At 40.7% G+C, this 20,560-nt stretch overlaps 1 protein-coding gene across 1 annotated transcript in view; it reads right to left on the bottom strand.

The window, feature by feature from the left end:
* RFX6 (regulatory factor X6) overlaps positions 1-20,560 on the bottom strand; it is a 105,335-nt gene that overhangs the window by 47,858 nt on the left and 36,917 nt on the right. The gene's annotated exons all lie outside the window — the stretch shown is intronic.

Below are 20,560 nucleotides of genomic sequence, written 5' to 3'. Positions count from 1 at the left end.
AATGTATTTGACAGCTATAGTAACAATAATAATAACAACACTAATGATAATAATGATAATACTGTATAGAGTTTATGGCAATATGTTGAAAAAGTCATATATAACTGAAATGTTCTCTGAAATTAACAGGTGTTTTACTGTCCTTGCAATTTTTGGATGCTTTAGGAGAGGATGATGTTCTTTATCGGACATTTTAACATTTACAGTTACAACTTATAAGCCTAGTATAGAATTAGTGGTGGTGGTGCAGTGCAAGCTGCGCTATTATAATTATTATTAATAATTGTATTAATATTGAATTGGACTGAGTTGCAGTATCAGGCACCACCACTATGAATGAGTAAACAAGGAAGGAGGTGCAGCGATTACAGACGCGCTGCAGCACATTTATTGTGCATGAGGTCCGATTAAACATTGAAGACTTATCATGAGGAGAGGACATCAATGTTTAACCCCTTCCCCCTGTTTGCATTCTGGGCCCTAATGACCAAGCCATTTTTTATGTTTTTCCATTGTCACATTCGAAGAGCTATAACTTTTTTAATTTTGCGTCGACATAGCTGTATAAGGTCTTGTTTTTTTGCGGTACAAGTTGTACTTTTTAATAGCACCATTTTGGGGTACATATAATGTGTTCATTAACTTTTATTAACTCTTTTTGGGGGGGGATAGAAGAAAACCTGAAATTTCACCACTCTTTTTTTGCGGCCTAAATCTACATCGCTTATCGTCGTTAAAAATAACACAATAACTTTATTTAATGGGTTGTTACGATTGCAAAGAAACCAAATTTGTATAGCTTTTGTATGTTTTACTACTTTACACAGTAAAAACATTTTTTTTTTTTCAAAATTATTGGTACTTGCGTCTCCATATTTGAAGAGCCATAACTATTTTATTGTTCCGCCGATGCAGTTGTATGAGGGCTTTTTTTTTTGCGGGACGACTTGCAGTTTTTATTGGTACCATTTGAGAGTAGATGAGACTTTTTGATCACTTTTTATCTAATTTTTTTTAAGTCAGGATTAACAGAAAACAGCAATTTTTCCATCGTTTATTTTATTTTTTACGGTGTTCACCGTGCGGGTTAAATAATGTAACAGCTTTATAGTCGGGGTCGTTATGGATGCGGCGATACAAAATAGCAAATATGTGTAGTAAAGCATTTTGTAAGGGGAAAAAGTGGGTTTTTAATTTTTATATTTTTTTCACTTTTTTTTTTATTGACTTTATTTAACTTTTTTTTACTTTTATACTAGTCCTATTAGGGGACTTTAATATGCGATCATCCGATCACTATTATAATACACTGCAAGACTTTTGTATTGCAGTGTATTACTGCCTGTCCGTTTAAAACGGACAGGCATCTGCTAGGACATGCCTCCGGAATGACTTAGCAGGCATTCACTGCAGGCAGACCTGGGGGCCTTTATTAGGCCACCGGCTGCCATCGGTGACACAGACACTCGGCAATCTTATCGCCGGGTGTCAGTGGGATGAGAGGGAGCTCCCACCCTCTCTCCAAAAGCACTCAGATGCGGTGCACGCTATTGAGCACCGCATCTGAGGGGTTAAACAGGTGAGATCGATACTAATATCGATCTCACACGTTCGAGCAGGGACGCCCCCAGCTCTCAGCTATATCTGGCAGCTGAGAGCAGGGAGATTTTCCTGCTCTGTTTATTTATTCTGATGCAGCGCAGTAGAAAGTCTATTGCATCAGAATAAAGCGGTCATTAAGGGGTTAAGTACTGGAAAACCCCTTTAAGTGTTTGCCCATAATCTGTACCTGTATGTAAATGTACAAATAAAATGTATGGCACTTGTTATGTGTTTACATTGTTTTATTTAAATATTACATACTGCTTACTTAAAATATATTTTTTTATCAAAGTTTAAAATCTGGGATGAAACATAAACAGCCATAAACAGCCAATTTTTTTTTTTAGCCTGCTATGAATCTCTCTGTGAATTACATCTGTTTCTGAAGATATTGATCCATTTAGTCTATCAATCAATGTAGGCAAATCAAAATTGCTAAGCATCGCATATGGAAAAACCCCAATCACTGGAATTTCACTCAGCACGTAGCATAGGAGTGGAAAAACGTAAATCAACGTTGACTGGTACAGTTGCCTAGGCAACCGTACGTGGCTGAGAAGTCTTGTCCATTGGTTCTATTATAATTAAAGGGTTAGTCCAGTCAAAAATAATAAAAACAGGTTTTGGCCAGAGTCATGGAGTTCTGAATGGTGCCAGTACATTTGGTGTCCGTGAATCCAACTATTGGTAATGTAAATGTCGTTCACTGAATAGATAGATTGACTGCCTGATTAGAACGATTAAAATTGAATTTTATTAGTATAGTATAAAATGTGGCTCATATAGCCCAATAGTAACATATATTCAGGCTCAGACAAAGTAGTCAGGGATAGGAGGTGGTGAGACTCTCCTCTTATAGTATACAGCCCTGACAGCAACTTGCTGAGAGAAAATAATTCCAGCCCACCGGGCTCACAGCAAGTGGTCAGAGAGAAGAGTTAGTCCTGTTGACAGACTACTCTTGGACAATTCTCCGAACCACCGCTGCACTAATTATGACAACCTTACGCGTTTCAGTGTCACTGGTAGGTGTGACACATCATCAGGGATTGTAAAAGTTGATGCCGGTTAAGCACAATTTTGTGCTAACATTTGTTTCTCCCGGCTCTGGCAGGGTGTTTGACAACAGATCCTATATTAACTGTAAGACCAAAGGTGTAGTCTATCTGATCACATGTGGCTGCCAATTACAGTATATAGGCAAAACGAAGAGAGAATTTAGAAGGAGGATTAGGGACCACATTGGGGATATAAGGAGAAAGGAAGATACTCCGGTGTCGCGGCATGTATGGGAATGCCATAATGGTGACTCCTTGATATTGAAATTTCAAGGGATTGAACACGTTAAACCTTTGGCGAGAGGTGGTGACCATGATAAGAAGATCTTACAAAAAGAAGCGCAGTGGATCTTTCGTATGCAAACTATGAGTCCCGCTGGCTTAAATGAAAAGATCTCATATGCATGCTTTCTGTGAGCATAATATCAAATAAATTTATATTATACCTTTTTGGATTATACAACGTTTTGTCTTTTCGTTTATCTTTCCCCTCTCTTTGTGTGTGGTGGTATGTTTGGCCCAACTATGCACCTGACCTCTTCTAACAGTATCATCTGTGTGTTTTCACATTAAACTACTGTTGACCCCTGTTCACACTCTTAGAGGGCTCCTATGCGTTTTTCTCCAACTGATTCATTGACAAGTGATATTACACTTCTATCTGGTTCAAATTAATATGGGGCGTCTGTGTACAGCCCAAACTGTGTCTATTTTAATTAATGGCGACCCTTAATTATACCTTTTCAGCGTTTATATACTACTTTCTGACAGCATTATACTCTTTGAGAGTTATGACTGTCAAAAAGGGCTAGAATTCTATCTATGGCCGGAGTATGTATCATTATGAGGTCTATCCGACAGTAGTATCGAGGATGGTCTGCAGATCATCGTGATATTACGAATCTTCAACATCTTTACCTATTACATGTCTGTCCCGTAATCTGTATGTATCCGCTTCAGGTCTCCAGGGTTACGAAGGACGCTTTATCGTCACACTTCAGCCTGATTGGCTGGGCTGTCTGGAGGCTCGCCACAGTCCGGATACGTCACTGCTGTGACGTGTCTTCGTTTGATTGGTGGTGGGCTGACAGCCTCGTCAGTGCAGGGGGAGGGCTCTAGCCCTTCATATGCTCCCAGTCTCGCCGGCTCGTGTGCGGCCATTTGTATTAGAGTCGTGCACGAGCCGGGAGAAACAAATGTTAGCACAAAATTGTGCTTAACCGGCATCAACTTTTACAATCCCTGATGATGTGTCACACCTACCAGTGACACTGAAACGCGTAAGGTTGTCATAATTAGTGCAGCGGTGGTTCGGAGAATTGTCCAAGAGTAGTCTGTCAACAGGACTAACTCTTCTCTCTGACCACTTGCTGTGAGCCCGGTGGGCTGGAATTATTTTATCTCAGCAAGTTGCTGTCAGGGCTGTATACTATAAGAGGAGAGTCTCACCACCTCCTATCCCTGACTACTTTGTCTGAGCCTTAATATATGTTACTATTGGGCTATATGAGCCACATTTTATACTATACTAATAAAATTCAATTTTAATCGTTCTAATCAGGCAGTCAATCTACATTTGGTGTCCGCTAGTAGGCTACATGGGAGTCAATATAGGAAATATACCCAAACAGAAGCACACAATGTTACAATGATGACTACCCCCCCTGCAGGATACTAATAGGACACCAGTGATGACAGGACTTAGGTAATGTTAACATGTACAAATACTTCATTTTTATTTCAGTCTGGCTCCCTAATGCATGGTTTCTAACTAGGAGTTACATAATTACATATTTACATAGTTACATAGTTGATAAGGTTGAAAAAATACACAGGTCCATCAAGTTCAGCCTATAATTCTGCCGTATTGATCCAGAGGAAGGAAAAAACCTCCATGATGTTGATGCAATTTGCCTCATTAGGGCAAAAATCCTGAGATCAATGTTCCAACTGCAGAACCTAGTACTTATGCTTTGTAACATTATATTTTTAAAGAAAGGCACCAAGACCATTCTTGCAATTGTTCAAAGAATAAAATACAAGGGGGCATCCTCTACATCTAGAAGAAAAAAGTTTTCACCATCATCACAAACGGTGATTCTTTACTGTGAGAGCGGTGAGACTATGGAACTTTCTGCCACAGGATGTTGTGATGGTTGATTCTGTGAACAATTTCAAGAAGGGCCTTGATGCCTTTATTGAAAAATATAATATTACAAGTTATCAATACTACGTTCTGGAAATGGGACATTGATCCAGGGAATTATTCTGATTGCCATATTTGGAGTCAGGGAGGAATTTATCCCCTAATGAGGCAATTGGCATCAACCTCATGTTTTTTTTTGCCTTCCTCTGGATTAACACGGTAGGATTATAGGTTGGACTTGATGTACCTGTGTCCTTTTTCAACCTTATCAACTATGTAACTATGTAACATCACAACATCCTGTAGTAGAGAGTTCCAAAGTCTCACTGCCCTTACAGTGAAGAATCCCTGTCTGTGATGATGGTAAAACGTTTTTTTTTCTCTAGACATAGAGAATGCCCCCTTGTCATTGTTACAGGCCTCAGTGTAAAAAGATCATTAGAAAGATCTCTGTCCAATGTCCAATAACATATTTCTACATTATAATTAGATCGACCATAATCTGTCTTTTCTCTAAACTGAATAGCCCCAAGTTTGATAACCTTTCTTGGCACTGTAATCCACCGATTTCCTTAATTACTTTTGTCATCCTTCTTTGCACCCGTTCAAGTTCAGCCATGTTCTTCTTATACACAAGTGCCCCAAATTGTAAACAATATTGCATGTGTAGTCTGACTAGTGATTTGTATATAGAGGCAAAACTGTGTTCTTATTAACATCTATGCCTCTTTTGATGCATCCCATAATTTTATTTACCTTGGCAGCAGCTGCCCGACACTGGTTGCTAAAGGTAAATGTACTGTCCACCAATATACCCAAGTCTTTTTCACTAGCAGTTTTAATGAGTGTTTTATTATTTAATGCATAATTGTACAATTTTTCTTCTACGGCCCAAGTGCAAAACCTTCTATCTATCCACATCAAACTTCATTTGCCATTTCTCTGCCCAAACCTCCAGCTTCCCAAAATCCCTCTGTAGTATTATATTAGCCTCCTCTGTGTTGATTTCTTTACAGAGCTTAGTATCATCTGCAAATACTGAAAACATTCTCTGTAAATCCTCTACAAGGTCAATAACTAATACATTAAAAATTTCTGGAAGTAAAGTTACAGTGACATTTTAAATGTCTTGTAATGACTGCTGCTGTACCAACAGGGACAAGAGCCCAGCAAACCAACCGTCAATTAATATATCTCACTCAAATCTCACCTCTTCCAAATCCTTTTGTCAATAGAGCATTTAACCCCTTCCATTTGTCATAAGTATACGTCATGGAAAGCCAGTGCTTCCCGCAAAATGTTGTATACTTACGACAAATGTTTGGCACCGGCTCAGAAGCTGAGTCGGTGCCATCATCCCCGGATGTCAGCTGTATCTGACAGCTGACATCCTGCTGTAACGGCAGGGACTGAAGTTAGCTTTGATCCCCGCCATTAACCCCATAAATGCAGCCGTCGAAAGCAATCGCTGCATTTAATGTGTTTGCAGCTCATCGACACCCCAGCAATGAAATTGCCGGGGTATCGATGGCTGCAATGGCAACCGGAGGCCTAATACTGGCCTCCCGGTGTCCCTAGCATGGAAAACTTCCAGCTCCCGCCCGGAGGCGGGGCCTGAAAGGCTTCCGTAGCCGCCGGCAAGATGGTGCCGGCTCAGGAGATGAGCCGGCATCGTCAACGGTGGATATCAGCTGTATGTTACAGTTGACATTCACCTGTAATGGCAGGAACCGGAGCTAGCTCCGATCCATGCCATTAACGCCTCAGATGCAGCGATAGGATGCGATCGCTGCATCTTTGTGGTTGCTAGCAGATCGGCAGCTGTGCCCTGCAATCGCACGACTGCCGACTGCTATTATGACACCAGGAGACCTAACAATGGCCTCCTGTTTGCCATTACGGAAGCCGCTTAGGACCCGCCCAGAGTCGAAGCCTAATCGGCTTGCTGTCAGTGAATGACTGAGAGATCTAATACATTGCACTACGTAGGTAGTGCAATGTATTAGAAAAAAAAATCTGACAGTTGGACCTTCAAGTCCCCTAGTGGGACTAAAGTAAAGTGTAAAAAAAGTTAAAAAAAAAAAGTGAAAAAATAAGTTGTAAAAAAATATAATAAAAGTTTTAAGTAATAAAATAAATCAATCATCCTTTTTCCCTTATCAAGTCCTTTATTATTTAAAAAATAAATAAACCATACATATAACGGCCTAAGCTATAAAGATATTATGTTATTTATTCCACGCGGTGAACGGCGTAAAAAAAAACGTAAAAAATAATGACAGAATTTCTGGTTTTTGGTCACTTTGCCCTACAAAAATTGAAATACAAAGTGATCAAAAAGTAGCATATGTAAGATCGACTTACCTGCAAACGCTGATGCTGCTGCAGAATCAACTGTAGCCTCTGGTGCCGATGTGGCCGTCACGATGCAGGACCTGTGAGTGACGTCACAGATCTGCACTGTCAGAAGCTGGGCGTTCTGAAGAGAAGAGGATGTTACTTCTCTTCAGAGCGCCCAGCTAGTGAAAGTATTAAAAACGCCCCGATGTACGCACATAATACACGCCCACTTGGACTTTTACTTTTAAACACACCCACTTGGACTTTTGCAAGCCTCATTTGCATAACTACAAAAATGGTCATAACTTGGCCAAAAATGCTCGTTTTTTAAAAATAAAAACGTTACTGTAATCTACATTGCAGCGCCTATCTGCTGCAATAGCAGATAGGGGTTGCAAAATCTGGTGACAGAGCCTCTTTAACCCCTTCCCTCTTTAGCCACTTTTGACCTTCCTGACAGAGCCTCATTTTTCAAATCTGACATGTTTCATTTTATGTGGTAATAACTTCGGAATGCTTTCACCTATCCAAGCGATTCTGAGATTGTTTTCTCGTGATGCATTGGACTTTATGTTACTGGCAAAATTTGCTCGATACATTCAGTATTTAAATGTGAAAAACACCAAAATTTAGCGAAAAATTGCAAAAATGTGCATTTTTCTAAATTTTAATGTATCTGCTTGTAAGACAGGCAGTTATACCACACATAATAGTCATTAATTAACATCCCCCATATGTCTACATTAGATTGACATTGTTTTTTTGAACATCCTTTTATTTTTCTATGACGTTACAAGGCTTAGAACTTTAGCAGCAATTTCTCACATTTTCAAGAAAAATTCAAAAGGCTATTTTTACAGGGGCCAGTTCAGTTGTGAAGTGGCTTTTAGGGCCTTATATATTAGAAACCTCCAAAAAGTCACCGCATTTTAAAAACTGCACCCCTCAAAGTATTCAAAACAGCATTCAGAAAGTTTATTAACCCTTTAGACGTTTCACAGGAATAGAGGTGAAATTTACAAATTTCATTTTTTGTTGTTGCAGAAATTAATTTTTACTCCATTTTTTTTGTAACACAAAGTTTTACCAGAGAAACGCAACTCGATATTTATTGCTCAGGTTCTGCAGTTTTAGAAAATATCCCACATGTGGCTCTAGTGCGCTACTGGACTGAAGCACAGGCCTCCGAAGCAATGGAGCACCTAGTGGATTTTGGGCCTCCTTTCTATTAGAATATATTTTAGGCACCATGTCAGCTTTGAAGAGCTCTAGTGGTACCAAAACAGTGTAAATCCCCCAAAAGTGACCCCATTTGGGAAACTACACCCCTCGAGGAATTTATTTAGGGGTATAGTAAGCATTTTGACCGGACTGTTTTTTTTGCAGAAATTTTTGGAAGTAGGCCATGAAAATGAAAATCTACATTCTTTTAAAGAAAATGTAGGTTTAGCAAATTTTTTTTCATTTACAAAAGGACTAAAGGAGAAAAAGCACCACAATGTTTGTAGAGCAATTTCTCCCGAGTAAAACAGTACCCCACATGTGGTCATAAACGGCTGTTTGGACACACGGCAGGGCTGAGAAGGGAAAGAGCGCCATTTGGCTTTTGGAGCTCAAATTTAGCAGGAATGGTTTGTGGAGGCCATGCCACATTTGCAGAGCCCCTGAGGGGAAAAAACAATGGAAACATCCAAAAAGTGACCCCATTTTGGAAACTACACCCCTTGAAGAATCCATCTACAGGTGTAGTGATCATTTTAACCCCACAGGTGTTTCATAGAATTTATTAGAATTTGGTCAGTGAAAATAAAAACAATACTTTTTCTTCAATAAGACGTAGATTTAGCTCAAAATTTTTCATTTTCTCAACAAATAAAGGAAAAAAAGAACCCCAACATTTGTAAAGCAACTTCTCTGGGGTACGGCAGTAGGTCATAAACTGCTGTTTGGGCATATGGCAAGGAACAGAAGAGAAGGACCGGCTTTTGGCTTTTGGAGTACAGATTTTGCTGGATTGGTTTCTTGACACTATGTCGCTTTTGCAAAGCCCCTAAGGTACCAGTAAAGTGGAAACTACCCAAAAGGGACTCCATTTGTGATACTACACCCCTTGAGGAATTAATCTAAGGGTATAGTGAGCATTTTGACCCCACAGGTGTTTCATAGATTTTATTTGAATTGGGCAGTGAAAATAAAAATTACATTTTTTTCCAATAAGACGTAACTTTAGCGCAAAATGTTTAATTTTCTCAAAAAATAAAGCAAAAAAAGAACCCCAACATTTGTAAAGCAATTTCTCCCGAGTATGGCAATACCCTATATGTGGTTATAAACTCATTTTTTGGGCACACGGCAGGGCTCAGAAGGGAAGGAGAGCCATTTGGCTTTCGGAGTACAGATTTTGCTGGATTGGTTTCTGGTCGCTATGTAGCATTTGCAAAACCCCTGTGGGACCAAAACAGTGGAAATCCCCCAAAAGTGACCCCCATTTTGGAAGCTATACCGCTCAAGGTATTCACCTAGGGGTGTCTTGAGCATATTAACCCCGCAGGTGTATTGCATAAATAGGTGTGCACTCGATATTGCAGAGTAAAAATTAGATTTTTCAATAGATATGCCAATATGTGGTGCCCAGCTTGTGCCACCATAACAAGACAGCTCTCTAATTATTATACTGTGTTTCACGGTTTTAGAATCACCCTACATGGGGCACTAATATTTTGCCTGGACATTTGACAGGGCTCAGGAGTGAGAGAATACCATGCGAAATTGGGGCCTAATTGGGCGATTTACACAGAATTGGTTCACAATTGCAGAGGCTCAGATGGGAAATAATAAAAGAAACCCCCAAGAAGTGACCCCATTTTAGAAACTACACCCCTCAAGGCATTTATTAAGGGGTGTAGTGAGCATTTTCACCCCACAGATCTTTTCCATAAATGAATGCGCTGCGTATGGGGCAAAGTAAAAATTAAACATTTTTCCTCAGAATTGCCAATTCAGTGGCAAGTATGTCGTGCCCAGCTTATGACACTGGAGACACACATCCCAAAAATTTTTAAAAGTGTTCTCCGGGCTATGGCGGTGCCATATATGTGGAAGTAAACTGCTGTTTGGGCACGCTGTAGGGCTCAGATGGGTGGGAGCGCCATTTGGCTTTTGAAGCATAGATTTTGCTTGGTAGTAGTTTTGTTTGAGTATTACTGGTGTTTCCGTTTATAATGTGGGGTCATATGTAAGCTGGGCAGAGTACATCAGGGGCATAATGGGGTAAACAATAAAATAATCCATAGATGTGTGTTACGCTGTGAAGCAATCCTTTCTGCACAGGCCGGTGTCGCACTGATAAATGGTGTCTTTACTTATACCCCTTTTGATCCACACTCGGCACCTTTGCAGTTCGGGGAATTTTGCTGGGAAAGTGTTGTCCTGGCATAATACGGGCACCCTCGTTTCTAGCCGATATTTTTGGGCCCCCACTTCCTGGTTCCCTAATTTTAGGGTCCCGATAAATCGCTCTTGAAACAGACGAAATGTTCCCCTCTGATCTGCACAACTGCATATTTTTTATTTCCTGATTTATGGAAGCCTTAACCAATTTTATTTTTTCATAGATGTAGTGGTATGAGGGCTGTTTTTTTGCGGGACGAGCTGTAGTTATTATTGGTACCATTTTGGGGTACATGCGACTTTTTGATCACTTTTCATCCTTTTTTTTTGAGAGGCAAGGTGACCAAAAAAGTGCAATTCTGCCATAGTTTTTTATACAGCTTTCACCATGCAATATAAATTACATGTTAACTTTATTCTGCGGGTCAGTCCGATTCTGGCAATACCAAATTTATAGTACTTTTTTATGTTTTACAACTTTTTGCAGAATAAAATTACTTTTGTAAAAATAATGTCTTTTTTCTGTCGCCATGTTGTGAGAACCATAACTTTTTAATTTTTTCATATACGGAGCTGTATGAGGGCTTGTTTTTTGCGAGACAAGCTATAGTTTTTATAGGCACCATTTTTGGATACATGCGACTTTTTGATCACTTTTTATTTCATTTTTTGTAGGGCAAAGTGACCAAAAAACAAAAATTGTGGCATTAAATTTTTTTCCTTTTTTTTTTACGGCGTTCAGCTCGTGGAATAAATAACATAATATTTTTATAGTTTAGGCCGTTATGGTCGCGCCGATATCAAATATGTATGGTTTATTTATTTTTTTCATTAATAAAGGACTTGATAAGGGAAAAAGGCCGATTATGTTTTATTTTATTACTTAAAACTTTTATTATATTTTTTAAAACTTTTTTTTTCACATTTTTCTTTCCACTTTTTTTCCACTTTACTTTAGTCCCACTAGGGGACTTGAAGGTCCAACTGTCAGATTTTTTTTTTAATACATTGCACTACCTATGTTTTCACTGACAGCAAGTCAATTAGGCTTCGCTTCCGAGCGGAGCCTAATCGGCTTCCGTAATGGCAAACAGGAGGCCATTGTTAGGTATCCTGGTGTCATAATAGCAGTCGGCAGTCATGCGATTGCAGGGCACAGATGGCGATCTGCTAGCACCCACAAAGATGCTAGCTCCGGTTCCTGCCATTACAGGTGGATGTCAGCTGTAACATACAGCTGATATCCACCGCTGAGGACGCCGGCTCATCTCCTGAGCCGGCGCCATCTTGCCGGCGGCTATGGAAACCTTTCAGGCCCCGCCTCCGGGCGGGGTCTGAAAGTTTTCCGTGCTAGGCACACCGGGAGGCCAGTATTAGGCCTCCGGTTGCCATTTCAGCCACTGACACCCCGGCGATTTCATTGCTAGGGTGTCGATGAGCTGCAAACGCCTTAAATGTAGCAATTGGTTTTGACGGCTGCATTTAAGGGGTTAATGGCGGGGATCGAAGCTAACTTCGGTCCCCTCCGTTACAGCAGGATGTCAGCTGTCAGATACAGCTGACATCCAGGGATGATATCACCGACTCAGCTACTGAGCCGGTGCCATGCATTTGTCGTAAGTATACAACATTTTGCGGGAAGCACTGGCTTTCCATGACGTATACTTACGAAAAATGTCGGGAAGGGGTTAATTTTGTTCAGCGTCCTTAAAAATGGGATAGTTAGGGATTTCCAGCTAATTGCTACTGTCCATTTTGCTGCTGATAGAATATGTGAGATGTTAATATGTAATTTATAAACGCATGGTGAACACTGTATAAAAAAATCCTAAAAAAACTATGCCAGAATTGCAGTTCTTTGGTCACCTTGCCTCCCAAAAAATAGGATAAAAAGTGATCAAAAAGTCTCATGTACCTCACAATGGTAGCAATAATAACTACAGCTCGTCCCGCAAAAAAAAAAAATAGCCCTTATACCACTACGTCTATGAAAAAATTAAATTAGTTAAAGCTCCAATAAGTCAGGAAATAAAAAAATATGCGGTTGTGCAGATCAGAGGGGAACATTTCATCTGTTTCAAGTGGCGATTTATTGGGGCCCTAAAATTAGGGAACCAGGAAGGGGAGGGCCCAAACATATCTGCTAGAAGCGAGGGTGCCCGTATTATACCAGGACAACACTTCCTAGCAAAATTCCCCAAACTGCAAAGGTGCGGAGTGTGGACCAAAAGGGTGATAAGTAAAGACACCATTTATTAGTGCGACACTAGCCTGTGCAGAAAGGATTGCTTCACAGCGTAACAAACATCTATGGATTATTTTATTGTTTACCCCATTATTATACCACCTGACTATGCCACTGATATACTCTGCCCAGCTTACATATGCCCCCACATTATAAACGGAAACACCAGCAATACTCAAACAAAACTACTACCAAGCAAAATCTACGCTTCAAAAGCCAAATGGTGCTCCCACCCATCTGAGCCCTACAGTGTGCCCAAACAGCAGGTTACTTCCACATATATGGCACCGCCATACCTTGGAGAACACTTTTAACAATTTTTGGGGTGTGGCATAAGCTGGGCACGACATACTTGCCACTGAATTGGCATATCTGGAGAAATATTTTCATTTTTACTTTGCAACATCCGCAGCTCATTCATTTATGGAAAATATCTGTGGGGTGAAAATGCTCACTAGACCCCTTAATAAATGCCTTGAGGGTGTAGTTTCTAAAATGGGGTCACTTCTGGGGGGTTTCTTTTATTATTTCTTATCTGAGCCTCTGCAATTGTGAACCAATTCTTTGTAAATCGCCAAATTAAGCCTCAATTTCGCATGGTACTCTTTCACTCCTGAGCCCTGTCAAATGTCCAGGCAAAAGATTAGGACCCCATGTAGGGTGATTCTAAAACCGGGAAACACAGCATAATAATTAGAGAGCTGTCTTGTTATGGTGGCACAAGCTGGGCACCACATATTGGCATATCTATTGAAAAATACCATTTTCACTCTGCAAAATCGAGTGCACACTAATTTATGCAAAACACCTGCAGTGTTAACATGCTCACTACTCCCCTAGGTGAATACCTTGAGGGGTGTAGTTTCCAAAATGGGATCACTTTTGGGGGGTTTCCACTGTTTTGGTCCCACAGGGGCTTTGCAAATGCTACATAGCGACCAGAAAATAATCCAGCAAAATCTGTACTCCGAAAGCCAAATGGCTCTTCTTCCCTTCTGAGTCCTGCCGTGTGCCGAAAAATGAGTTTATAACCACATATGGGGTATTGCCATACTCGGGAGAAATTGCTTAATAAATGTTGCGTTCTTTTTATGCTTTATTTGTTGAGAAAATGAAAAATTTTGCACGATAGCTATGTCTTATTTGAAAAAAAATGTAATTTTTATTTTTACTGCCCAATTCAAATAAAATCTATGAAACACCTGTGGGGTTAAAATGCTCACTACACCCCTAGATTAATTCCTCAAGGGGTGTAGTATCACAAATGGAGTCCCATTAGGGTAGTTTACACTGTACTGGTACCTTAGGGGCTTTGCAAAAGCGACATGGTGTCAAGAAACTAATTGTAAAGGATCTGCAAGACACAGCTTCTGTGTCGACGCCCGTGGGTAATCAGTCTGCACCTGCTCCTATGTCTGTGAGACTGACTCCATCTTCCACCACTCAGGATGCAGGCTTAGGAGTGGGAGAGCCTATCACAGCCTGACCAGACGGAGCTAGCTCCCGCCCACCTGCCTTTCCTGTTCCTCCTTTGCCTGTGATTCTGCTCTGCTTGTTTCCTGGCTCTGCTGCTGCTTGAACTACTGACCCTTTGCTTGTTATTGACCTTGGCTTACTGACCACTCTCCTGCTCAGCGTTTTGTACCTCGTGCACTCCTGGTTTGACTCGGCTCGTTCACTACTCTCGTTGCTCACGATGTCTCAGTGGGCAGCTGCCCCATTTCCCTAGCTTATGTGTACCCTTGTCTGTTTGTCTGTCATGCACTTACTGAGCGTAGGGACCGTCGCCCAGTTGTACCCCGTTGCCTAGTACGGGTCGTTGCAAGTAGGCAGGGACTGAGTGCCGGGTAGATTAGGGCTCACCTGTCTGTCTCTCTACCTCGCCATTACATTAATCCAGAAAAATCTGTGCTCCAAAAGCCAAATGCCGCTCCTTCTCTTCTGATCCTTGCCATGTGCCCAAGCACATATGGGGTATTGCCGTACTCCAGAGAAGTTGCTTTACAAATGTTGGGGTTCTTTTTTTCCTTTATTTGTTGAGAAAATGAAAAATGTATGATCACTACACCCATAGATGAATTCCTCAACGGGTGTAGTTTCCTAAATGGAGTAACTTTTTGGGCATTTTCACTGTTTTGGTCCCTCCGGTGCTTTGCAAATGCAACATGGCCGCCGCAAACCATTCCTGCTAAATTTGAGCTCCAAAAGCCAAATGGCGCTCTTTCCATTCTAAGCCCTGCCGTGTGTCCAAACAGCCGTTTATCACCACATATTGGGTACTGTTTTACTCGGGGGAAATTGCTTTACAAATGTTGTGGTGCTTTTTCTCCTTTAGTCATTGTGGAAATTAGAATTTTTTTTCTAAACCTACATTTTCTTTGAAAGAATGTAGATTTTCATTTTCACGGCCTACTTCCAACAATTTCTGCCAAAAACCTACGTCACAGAAAAAAAAAAAGATATTCAAAAAACGATGTCAATCTAATGTAGACATGTGGGGGATGCTAATTAGCGACTATTTTGTGTGGTATAACTGCCTGTCTTACAAGCAGATACATTTAAATTTAGAAAAATGCAAATTTTTGAAATATTTTTTTTTGTGCTACATTTTGGTGTTTCACATTTAAATACTAAATGTATCACGCAAATTTTGCCAGTAACATAAAGTCCAATGTGTCACGAGAAAACAATCTAAGAATTGCTTGGATAGATTAAAGCATTCCAAAGTTCTTTCCACATAAAGTGAAACATGTCAGATTTGAAAAATGAGGCTGTCAGTAAGGTCAAAAGTTACTGAAGAGGGAAGGGGTTAAAAAAGGAACCTAGCAGATTTTAAATAAAAATAAAATGTCTTCATACAATCTCTCAAAAAAGTGTGTCATGATTTACATACAACTGATAAAAAGCAGTTATTAACCACCAGATTGACAGGTGGGTCTACAGTATTATTAACCCCTTACCGCACCAGGACGCACCGGTACGTCCTGTATTGCAGTGCTTTAAGGCACCGGGACGTACCGATACGTCCTGGCTAAAAACTGTCACCCTGTCAAAGGACAGGGTGACAGAACTGTGTCGTCAACTGTTTATGACAGTTGATCGGCACAGTAAAACGGCAGGGGACCAATCACAGCGGTCTCCTGCCGGCGATCGCTGTGATTGGTCAGTCAAAGCAGACTGACCAATCAAAGCTCCATGAGGTGGTGTTTGTGATGGTGCTGGCTCAGAAGCTGAGCCAGCGCTATCACCACCGGGTATCGGCTTTCCGACACCCCGATGTAACGGCCAGGACCGGAGCTAGGCTCCAATCCGGCCGATTAACCCCTTAGATGCAGCTATCACTGCATCGAAGTGTCTTCTAGCCTGTCGGCAACCATGATGGTTGCCACGGGCGCGGGTGTCAGCTGTTTGTCACAGCTGACATCGTGCTCTAACGGCCAGGACCGGAGCTTTACTCCGATCTGGCCGATTAACCACTATAGCTGCATCTAAGTGATTAGATCGCACCCTATGTTTGCTAATGGCAACCATCGGCACCTGCGGGGGTTCCGATGGTTGCTATGGCGACCGTAGACTAACAATCGCTTCCTAGTACGGTAGTCTAATAGGCCCTGCCGGGAGGTGAAGCCTAATAGGCTTGCTGTCAGTGAATAGCTGACAGCTCTAATACACTGCACTATGTAGGTAGTGCAGAGTATTAGAATAGCAATCAGGGCTTCATGCCTTCAACTCCCCTAGTGGGACAAAAAAAAGTTAAAACAAGTTAATAAAAATTTTGTAAAAATGTAAAAAAAAATAAGTTCCATGTTAAAAAATACTATAACAGCCTTTTTTCCTATAAGGGTATGTGCACACACACTAATTACGTCCGTAATTGACGGACGTATTTCGGCCGCAAGTACCGGACCGAACACAGTGCAGGGAGCCGGGCTCCTAGCATCATACATATGTACGATGCTAGGAGTCCCTGCCTCGCTGCAGGACAACTGTCCCGTACTGTAATCATGTTTTCAGTATGGGACAGTTGTCCTGCAGCGAGGCAGGGACTCCTAGCATCGTACATAAGTATGATGCTAGGAGCCTGGCTCCCTGCACTGTGTTCGGTCCGGTACTTGCGGCCGAAATACGTCCGTCAATTACGGACGTAATTAGTGTGTGTGCACATACCCTCAGTCTTTTATTATATGAAAAAACAAAAAACATTAAAAAAAGTACACATATGTGGTATGCCCGCGTCTGTAACGACCCGAACTATAAAAATATCATGCTATTTTACCCGCACGGTGAACACCGTAAAAAAAATAAAAAATAAAAATATTCCAGAATCGCTGTTTGTTAGTCACTACCTCTTTCAAAACAGAATAAAAAAAGGGATCTAAAAGTTGCATGTACCCCAAAATTATACCATTAAAAACTTCAGCCCGGCCCGCAAAAAACAAGCCCTTGCGCAGCTTTTTTGAAGGAAAAATAAAAAAGTTATGGCTTTCAGAATATAGTGACACAAAAAATAAATTTGAAACAGAAGTGATTTTATTGTGCAGACGCTGCAAAACATAAGAAAAACTATATACATCTGGTATCGCCGTAATAGTACCGACCCGCAGAATAAAGTAAAATTGTCATTCATAGCGCATGGCGAACGCCGTAAAATAAAAGAAAATGAAATAAAAAGTGATCAAAAAAATCGCATGTACCCAAAAAGGGTACCAATGAAATCTACAGATTGTCCCGCAACAAATAAGGCCTCACACAGCTCCAGTGGAGAAAAAATAAAGACGTTCTGGCTCTTAGAATATGGCGACGCAAAATGTGCAGTGTTCCAAAAGCGGATAAAATCTGGCACCATTTATCAATGCGACACTGGCCACAGGATCTATGAAATATTATTTATTTACCCCATTATTATACCCTCTTATTATGCCCTGATGTGCCCTGCACAGATTACATATGTCCCCACATTCTAAACTGAAATACCAGCAAAACCCCAAACAAAACTACCACTAAGCAAAATCTGCGCTCCAAAAGCCAAATGGCTTTCCCTCCCTACGGAGCCCTGCAGTGAGCCCAAACAGCAGTTTATGTCCACATATATGGCATCACCATACCCGGGAGAACCCACTTAACAGTTTGAGGAATTTGTCTTCAGTGGCACGAACTGGGTACAACATATTGTGCACTAAAATGGGATATATACCTGTGGAAATGTGCAATTTTCACTTTGCACCATCCACTGAGCATTCATTTCTAATAGAAAAACAAAACCTGTGTGGTCAAAATGCTCACTACACTCCTTAATAAAATGCCTTCAGGGGTGCAGTTTCCAAAATGGGGGTCAGTACTTGGGGGTTTGATTTACTATTTGACCCCAGAGCCCTGCCATTGTGGGCTAATGCTGCGAAAATCACCAAAATAGGCCTCACATGCGCCTTTCACTCCTAAGCCCTGTCATATGTCCAGGCAAATGATAAATGCCTTGAGGGGCGTAGTTTACAAAATGGGGTCACTTCTCAGGGTTTTACACTCTACTCTGGTACCTAAGGGAGTTCTACTGCAAATGCGACATGGCGCCCGTGCACCAATCCAGAAAATCTGCTCTCTAAAAGCCAAATGGAACTCCTTCCATTTTGAGCTCTGCCATGTGCCCAAACAGCAGTTTAGGGCCACACATGGGGTATTGCCGTACTCGGGAGAAATTGGGTAACAAATTGTGTGTTTTGTTTTTTCTCCTATTACCCCTTGTGGGGAAAAAAATTGGGTGCAAAACTACATATTTTTTGGGAAAAAAATAAATTTTTCATTTTCACTGCCTCATTCTAATACAATCTATGAAACACCTGTGGGATCAAAATGCACACCCACACCCCTAGATGATTACCCTGAGGGGTATAGTTTCCAAAATGCAGTCACTTCTCAGGGTTTTCTACTGTACTGGTACCTCAAGGGCTCTGCAAATGCGACATGGCGCCCAAAAAATAATCAACCAAAATCTGCATGCCAAGCAGCACTCCTGCCATTCTGAGCCCTGCCGTGTGTCCAAACAGCAGTTTATTACCACAAATGGGGTATTGCCGTTCTCGGGTGAAATTGCTTTACAATTTTAGGGGTGCTTTTTGTCCTTTATTCCTTGCGAAAATGAAAAAAATTTACAATTTTAGTGGAAAGAATATAGATTTTCATTTTCATTGCATAATTCCAATAATTCAGCAAAAAAACTGTGGGGCCAAAATGCTCACAATTCCGCTAGATAAATTCCACAAGAGTTGTAGTTTCCCAAATGGGGTCACTTTTGCGGGGTTTCCACTGTTTTGGTCCCTCCAGGGCTTTGCAAACACGACATGGCACCAAAAACCATTCCAGCAAAATCTGCGCTCCAAAATCCAAATGGCGCTCATTCCCTTCTGCACCCTGCCGTGGGTCCAAACAGCAGTTTATTACCACAAATGGGGTATTGCCGTAATCGGGAGACATTGCTTTACAAATGTTGGTGGCTTTTTCTCCTTTACTCCTTGTAAAAACTAAAACATTGTATGTTTTTTCAGAAAAACAGTAGATTTTCATATTCACAGACCAGTTCCAATAAATTTAGCAAAAAACCTGTGGGCTCAAAATACTAACTATACCAATAGAAACATTTCTTGAGGGGTGTAGTTTCCAAAATAGGGTCACTTTTGCGGGGTTTCCACTGTTTTGGTCCCTCCAGGGCTTTGCAAACACGACATGGCACCGAAAACCATTTCAGCAAAATCTGCTCTTCAAAATCCAAATGGCGCTCGTTCCCTTCTGAGCCCTACAGTGGGTCCAAACAGCAGTTAATTACCACATATGGGGTATTGCCGTAATCGGGAGACATTGCTTTACAAATGTTGGGGTGCTTTTTTTTTCATTTATTCCTTGTATGTTTTTTCAGAAAAAAGTAGATTTGTATATTCACAGACCAGTTCCAATAAATTGAGCAAAAAACCTGTGGGCTCAAAATGCTAACTATACCAATAGAAAAATTCCTAGAGGGTGTAGTTTCCAAAATGGGTTCACTTTTGGGGGGTTTCTACTGTTTTGGCACCACAAGACCTCTTCAAACCTGACATGGTGCCTAAAATATATTCTAATAAAATAGAGGCCCCAAAATCCTCTAGGTGCTCCTTTGCTTCTGAGGCCTGTGTTTCAGTCCATTAGCGCACTAGGACCACATGTGGGATATTTCTAAAAACTGCAGAACCTGGGCAATAATTATTGAGTTGCGTTTTTCTGGTAAAACCTTCTGTGTTACAGAAAAAATTGTATTACAAATGAATTTCGTTAAAAAAAATGACATTTGTAAATTTCACCACTACTTTGCTTTAATTTCTGAATGCAGTTTTGAATACTTCGAGGGGGGCAGTTTTTAAAATGGGGTGATTTATGGGGAATTTCTAATATATAAGGCCCTCAAAACCACTTTAGAACTGAACTGATCCCTGAAAAAATAGCCTTTTGAAATTTTCTTGAAAATGTGAGAAATTGCAGCTAAAGTTCTAAGCCTTGTAACGTCCTAGAAAAATAAAAGAATTTTCAAAAAATGATGCAAACATAAAGTACACATATGGGAAATGTAAACTAGTAACTATTTTGTGTGGTATTACTATCTGTTTTACAAGCAGATACATTTAAATGTAGAAAAATGCAGATTTTTGGAAATTTTCTCTAAATTTTGGTGTTTTTTACAAATAAATATTCCATTTAACGACCACATTTTTTTAATATCATAAAGTACAATATGTCACGAGAAAACAATCTAAGAAT

Source organism: Rhinoderma darwinii, chromosome 4 (genome assembly GCF_050947455.1).
Source record: "Rhinoderma darwinii isolate aRhiDar2 chromosome 4, aRhiDar2.hap1, whole genome shotgun sequence".
In the NCBI taxonomy this organism is placed as follows: domain Eukaryota; kingdom Metazoa; phylum Chordata; class Amphibia; order Anura; family Rhinodermatidae; genus Rhinoderma; species Rhinoderma darwinii.
The sequence above is the reverse complement of the archived record's forward strand: the minus strand, read 5'-3'. Positions and strand labels throughout refer to the sequence as shown.